Here is a 7,596-nt window from a genome sequence, read left to right as displayed (position 1 = left end):
GAATAATCAGAGTAATCAGAGTAATCAGAATAATCAGAGTAATCAGAGTAATCAGAATAATCAGAGTAATCAGAATAATCAGCGTAATCAGAGTAATCAGAATAATCAGAGTAATCAGAGTAATTGTTGCAGACTGCTGGCATTCAGCCAGACAGGACTGATTTTGGTTTCTTTTAAAGTCTCTGTGAACTCAAACACATCCTGTATTCTTCCTGTTGCTTTCCTTAAATGGTTGTGGAGAAATAATTGTGCAAAATGTGAAGTTGTAAGATTGAAACGCACCTGCTGATGGTGTGTTTGAACTTTATCTCTTACCTCACCCTCAACTCAACCATGAATGTGACAAGGCATAAAGAGTGCAGCACCCCATCAGTACTCAACGTTTGTTCTTCTGTTTCCATCACACTCTTGGACGTCCTGCCACCACATGTTTGGAATGAAAGCACGTCCCAGTCAGGACCAGTGTTCAGTGGCACATCATGCAAATGTCCATGTTTGGCAAAACCAGTGAGAGAACCCAGCCTTTTTTTAATTTGAATTTTTTCTATTTTTATTACAAAATATGGTTTATTTGAGGCTTGCTTTCTACTCTGTGTTTCTGTCTGCCTGCAAGTGCTGTCAGGGACTGAGATTCAGATGTGTTGTTGTCATATCTCAGCCCCAGCTCTTCGCAGCTCGCTACGGTTTGAGCACTTTTCCACGAGTACTTTTAGCTGATTCGAGGCTGATTCGGACCCTTTTTTTGTCCCTGCTTCTCTGGTGGGACCGTTCGAGCTGAGTCGGCACCTAAACGTGACGTCAGAACACTGTCAGTCTCTGATTGGTCAGGGGGCGGAGTCACTGGATCTCTCAGAAACTCTTCGCCCATCTACCATTTGCAATTACTCTGAGCGCGGAGCAGCAGCTGGATCTATTTTTAACATTTTAAAAACAATAATGACAACATGGTGTTTAAGGATGAAGTCCAGGTGTTTTATGTGTTTGGTGACGACGACAAAACTCAGAGTGAGCGGAGTCACCACCGAGATCATAAGAGCTGCCGACCCGCTGAAGCACACGAGCCGGGGTCCGGGGACAAGGGCCTCGTGTGCTCACAAAGGCCAGATTCCAGGCCCTGGCAGGCGGGAGGACCGGGACGGAGGGTGGAAACATTTTTTAAAACATTTTATGTATAAAAAATAATCTGTTAATTAAAGTTAACTCAGCTGAAAAATCATAAAGACTAAATTATTGGATCTCAGGAATATTTCCCTCAAACATGTTTAAAGAAAAGACACAGCCTTTAGTTCAACTTTATTCTAACCCAGAGACGTACAAATCACAAAACAAGAATTAAACTTTAAATTAAAGCTAAAATAAAATCTGTATACAAGAAATAAAACCACATATCTAAACTGAACAATAAAAGTAAACACAATCAGTTCAAATACATCAAATGATGACGAAAATATAGAATTTTAAATATACATGTTGTTGTACAATCTGGTTCATCAGAGATTTGGTATGGTATGGTATGGTATGGTATAAAGTTTATTCATTTAAAAAAGTACAAAACAATTCCATAACAATATAAAAAGATACAAAAGATTTAAAATGAAAGGCAGCAGAAAGAAGAAATAATCTTATTATATCTGCCCCTTTTTTCAAACAATTATTTCAATCATAATAATCTTCAAGTAACAGAACAAAATGAATAACTTTCTAATTTTTCTAATTCTAATACAAAACACACACTAAGCTACTTCATATATACTTTTTTAACAATCTAGATTTGATCTTTTTCTTAAATGTACACATTGACTTGTCATTTTTCACATCACTCTCTAGACCATTCCACAATCCAACTCCTTGGATTGAGGTAGACCTTCCCTTCAGACTAGTTCTGAATGTTGGTTTGACAAATATCTCTATCCCCTTAAGATTGTAACAACTTTGTCTCTTAACAAAATTTATTTGGATATTTAATGGTAATGTGTTATTTTGAGCTCTATACATAACTGATAAAATACTATAATCTACCAAATCATGGAACTTCAATAAGTTCAGTTGATAAAATAATGTGCTTGATGGGTGACTGTAATGCTTTCTGGTGATTATTCTTACAGCTCTTTTCTGTAAAATAAAAATAGGTTTTGTAAATGTTTTACACGCTTTCCCCCAAACATCAATGCAATAGATCAAATGTGGAACAATGATTGTGTTATACAACATGTACAGAGCTTTATCATTTAATAATTCCCTGACTTTGTATAGTACTGCAATAGATTTAGATATTTTTGTTCTTACAGAATTGATGTGATTTTTCCATGTTAGCTGTTCATCAATGATTACACCCAAAAATTTCATCTCATTAACTCTACAAATCTCAACACCCTCAATTTTAAATGGATCATCAACAGTTCTCTTTTTGTTACTAAATTAGTTTTATCTAAATTTAATGATAATTTATTAAGTTTAATCCAAGTTTGTATTTTATCAAATTCTGTCTTCATCAATTTCAACATCTGTTTTACATGTTTACCCAAACAAAAAAATGTGGTGTCATCTGCAAAAAGGACACATTTGAGGAGTCCTGATACATTCACTAAGTCATTCACATATAAAATAAATAACTTTGGTCCAAGTACAGAGCCTTGAGGAACTCCACAAGTGATATTGCACAGGTCAGATCTTACACCATTTATTTGTACAAACTGTTTCCTATCTTTTAAATAGCTAGATACCCAGTGTAATGCTGGTCCTCTTATACCATATTTATTTAATTTTTCAAGGAGAATAGTGTGGTCAATAGTATCGAATGCTTTTTTAAAATCAACAAAAATACTAACACAATACTGTATTTGATCGACAGCAGTAGTTATTTGTTCCATTATTTCCATGAGAGCCATTGATGTAGAGTTTTTTGCTCTAAACCCATACTGACTGCTACTTAGAATGTTTTGTTTAGTAATAAATTTATCTAATCTTGTCACAAACAGTTTTTCTAGAATTTTTGAGAACTGTGGTAATAAGGATATTGGTCTATAATTATTGAACACACATTTATCACCATTTTTAAAGAGAGGAACTACCTTAGCTACTTTCATATTGTCTGGAAATATTCCTTTTGAAAATGATAAATTACAAATATATGTAAACGGCTCGATAACATAACTCATTATGTCCTTTACAAACATCATATCCATGTCCACCCAGTCTTTTGATCTCTTATCTGTAAGATTCTTTACAACATTCATTATTTCTTCTTTGTCAGTTCCATTAAGAAAAATACTGTTGTCACAACTTATAACTGAATGGTTCACATTATTGTCTACTTTTGGTATTTTAGCTGCAAGTCTTGATCCAACGTTCACAAAATGATGATTAAATCCATTTACAGTTTCATTTTCTTCATGGATTTCATTGTCATCCTTCAAAAAAATTTAGATTTAATTCAATTCAGTTTATTTATAAAGCGGCAAGTCACAACAGACGTCGTCTCAGGCACTGAACAGAAACATTCATATTTAAAAATAATAATTTAACATTATCTGAGGAGCAGACTGCTTTGAGTTTAACTCATCGCATAACTCTCACTCAGTGAACTAAAGTTCATTAAAAGTTCATTAGCAGGATTTTGGATTCTGGACACGCTTCCAGAACCGGTCCTGAAATGTGGTGGAAATGTGAGGTGTAAAGAGCTGATCTGAGCAGAGTAGGGCTGAGTGGGTGTGGTGGAAAAGGGGCATTAGTGACCCTGTTGAGGCACTGGCAGTACATTTCATGATCTAATTAAATTAGGGCATTTTTCAGCATAGATTATTTAAAAAGTAAATCCCAAACAACTATTGGTCTTTATAGCAGAGGTTGTCAAACTTTTTGGGTTCAGGGCAGTGGCGGCTCGTCAACAGAGAGCGCTAGAGCGCCGCCCCACCACTCAAACCACTCACCAAACTCACCACTCATATTACACTGAAGTCTTAAAAAATTTAAAGAAAAATGAAATCATAAAATAAAAATATTTTGAAATATATGGCTGGCTGGCGGAAATGATGAAGAGCTCAAAAAGCTGCTGAGAGGAGTGGCCATCTCTCAGGGAGGAGTTCTGCCCAACATTCAGGTAGTCCTGCTGCCCAGGAGTACTGAGAGGCCTGCTGGGTCCAGGTGGACCGATCGGTATCTGCAGCACGTTTCTTCAGATTCAATGTGGTACGGACTGCTGCAGATCCGTCCTGCCCATAGCCATCAGCATAACAACTCTTAATGAAACCAGGATGATGAGCTACAACCAGTGGCGGCTGGCCAATAGAGGGCGTCAGGGCACTGCCCCACCACTCACCACTCACCACATTATCTTGAATAAGACATTAACAAAATGAAATAATAAAATAGAAATATTTCCAAATATATGTATATATATTTTTAGTTCCATCCATCCATTATCTTTTACCCGCTTTTTCCATTTTGGGTCACGGGGGTCACCGGTGCCCATGTCCGGCTATCACTGTGTGAGGGGCGGGGTACACCCTGGACAGGTCTCCAGTCCATCACAGGGACACATAGAGACAAACAACCATTCACTCTCTTATGCTCACCTAGGGACAATTCAGTTACCAATCAGTCTAACATGCATGTTTTTGGTCTGTGGGAGGAAACTGGAGTACCTGGAGAAAACCCACGCATGCACAGAGAGAACATGCAAACTCCACCCAGAAAGGCCCCAGGACTGGGATTTGAACCGTTGTCCTGCTCGCTGAGAGGCAGCAGCTCTACCAGTTGCGCCACCATGCTGGTATTTTTTTTTGTTGTGTAAGATAAATATATTATAGTTAATGATGAGTAAAGTTGTTTCGTTCATCAACTTCGTCTGATTGGTGACGTATTTCCGCCCTGGGACAACAAAATCTTTACCTATAGACTCTCCATAAAAGTTGTACATGCGCATTAGCTCCTCTTCAATACAAGAGATAGGACCATTCTGGGGCGCACATCTCCTGCGCTCAGAGCTGAATGCACAGTACGGAGCGTGCTTCCATAACAGATTGTACAGTGACACTCACAACCAGGTAGTGATGTATACTGAACCGAGATTCTTGTATGGCACCGACCTATGGATTGATACGTCACTCTTCTTTTGGTGTCAAGTTTCGGTATTGGCTGTAACATGTCATGTGGTTCCAGCACGCAGACAGACATATGACACGCTGGTTATGCCCACAGATGGGGTTCATGTGTACAGCACGTGTGTTGTTGAACGGCTTCAATTTACAAGTGGAAAGTTGCTCCGTGTTTGTCTTCAAGGGGGACCGCAGCCTCCCCCTCCTCTCTCAGCATTAAAGTCAGCCTGTGAGTGTTAGAGAGAATGAACGGCCTGATTCAACATTCCACAGCCGGACTCCTCTTCATTAAAGAACTCTGAGGACGGAGTTGTGTGTAGGATTTCAGCTGGTAAGTTTACGTTTGTTGACATTACTGCAGCTTAATAAGTGCATCGCTGAGAGTTAAACTAGAATCCATGTAACGCTAACTTTAAGATATTAGTGTGTAGCTTTATTTTATATATGTAGCTATCTAAACTCAGACACTAACTAAAGATTGACAGTAACAAATGAAGCTTGTAAAAATGTGCTCATCCATCCGGTCAGCAGGTTAAACAGTTCACTAATGTTCACTGTTTATGTTCATGTGTTCCTCACAGGAGGTTCTGACCCTGATGTGAGGAGGACAGACAAAAGAAAAGTGAGGTGGGGGCCACAGGACAGTCACAAACTTTGTTGTTAAAGTTTGCTGCTTTTAACTACAGTGGAGGCTGCATGGTGGAGGTAAGTAAGCTGTAAAAGATTTTGTTGACCAGTTAAGCTTTTATCTCTCAGCCTAGATAATGTTTTTGAGCAATAAGAACACAACCATGTTATTGTTGATGTTTTGTTCTCATGTCAGTTAGGGAGATGATCAGAGCCCTAAACCCCAGAGAACCACAGAGAAGATTCAGGAAGAGACACAGAGGGGCAGAAGTCTGCATCAACCCTAACCTCAGTGAATCCAGTGACCTGCTGGTGGAATGTGAGGGACAATATGTCAGTGCTGTCAAACTGGTCAACCAGGTATCTGTGTGTGCAACAATCATCATCTACAGCCTCAGAGTGAACATTTTCTACTCCTGGAGACACCGTCAGACAGGAGTGGGCTTGTTTGTCCAGAGAAAGCAGACATGTTGTTTCTGAAGAAAAACTGTTCAGTGAAAAGGTCCTCAGTGTGTAACAGTGAGCATTAGACACTGACGTGTCACTGGTTTGAAACTGTTCCTTTGAACTGGAAATTATTTATTTTTATGTAAGAAAACTGTTTGGAATGGAAAAATACCAAAGTTAAAAAAAATAAACCAAGATTTGTACTGTAATGTGTAACGTAATTTTCTTTGTTAGAATTAATATTAATTACAAAATTGGTACCGAAAGAAGAACCGTCCAGGAACCGACACCGAAGTGAAGGTACAGACACTGATACCGATTTTTTTTGAAAGGTACCTGTAGGGATGGCGCCATCTTGTGGGCGTTTTCTGTCTGTGCACCCTTGTGTGTCTCATTTAATCCTTATTGATTTCACCTTCTGTTCTCAGCTGTTTGCAATCACGTCCTGTCTTGTCTGTGTATTTAAGCCTGTCAGTGAGTCTTGTCCTTTGTTGCATCGTTGTTGGGTATTGTCCTGTCCTGCCAGCCTGATCTGTTCCTTGTTCCCTGTTTTTGTAAGTTGCTGCCACATCAGCCTTTTTGATTTATTATTATTATTATTAAAAAGTATTTATTTTTGTAAATCCTTGAGTACTGAGTCTTTCCCTGCATTATTGGGTTCACTCCTGCCCTTCTCTGTCTGAAACCCTGACAGTACGACACGACCAACCATGAACCCAGCAGGTGAGAGATTTTTGTCTGGACTCTCTATGAAGGATTATTCTTTACTCTGTGACACAGTCCAAAGGTATGTGGACTCAGCCACCTCCTGTAACCTGTGGGAAAGGTGGGTGGCCACAAAAAACATGTTTGATAAATATGTTCGTCTCCCCGGACTAATTGACTCTCCTGGTATGGAAGACATATTGGACGAGGTGCTGGCAGAAGAACGTTAGCTGAAGCCACTCATCCAACCATACACTACCAGTCCTAGTCCTCCACCCAAACACCACTCTTCTGTTTCTGAACCAGTCCCGGACTCCCTGATCCAGAGATCCTCGCAGCTGCAGTCCCTGTGGTCACCTTCTGGCCTACCACAGTACCCGTAGTTTCCCCATCTCCTGCAGCCTTTGCGTTACCCACGCAGTACGAGGATCTAGCCTGTTCTGAACCCACAGACCCGGACGCACTATCACCACATTCATGCTCAGCTCCTCTCTCTCGGCTCAGTCCTGGACCTGAACCACATCGCCGCCCACATCGGAGAGGTCGATGACAGAAGGGTTACAGAGACTCAGTCCCAGAGCCTGCATCCAGCCCTGAACCTGCAGCCAGCCCAGAGCCTGCAGCCAGTCCAGAGCCTGCAGTCAGTCCAGAACCTGCAGCCAGTCCAGAGCCTACAGCCAGTCCTGAGCCTGCAGCCAGTCCAGAGCCTGCAGCCAGTCCT

General features: G+C 40.2%; 1 protein-coding gene across 2 annotated transcripts in view; it reads left to right on the top strand.

The window, feature by feature from the left end:
• chst7 (carbohydrate (N-acetylglucosamine 6-O) sulfotransferase 7) overlaps nucleotides 1–7,596 on the top strand; it is a 44,286-nt gene that overhangs the window by 13,789 nt on the left and 22,901 nt on the right. The window contains exon 2 of one of the 2 annotated variants that reach the window (XM_037675032.1): nucleotides 5,200–5,346. The exons of the other annotated variant lie outside the window; for it this stretch is intronic. The gene's annotated coding sequence lies outside the window, so the exon portion shown is untranslated. Of the gene's footprint in view, nucleotides 1–5,199; nucleotides 5,347–7,596 lie in introns of those variants that run through there. 2 annotated transcript variants of the gene reach the window in all.

The sequence above is a fragment of the Nematolebias whitei genome, chromosome 3 (assembly GCF_014905685.2).
Source record: "Nematolebias whitei isolate Nwh7 chromosome 3, NemWhi1, whole genome shotgun sequence".
In the NCBI taxonomy this organism is placed as follows: domain Eukaryota; kingdom Metazoa; phylum Chordata; class Actinopteri; order Cyprinodontiformes; family Rivulidae; genus Nematolebias; species Nematolebias whitei.
This window is presented reverse-complemented; position numbering and strand designations above follow the sequence as displayed.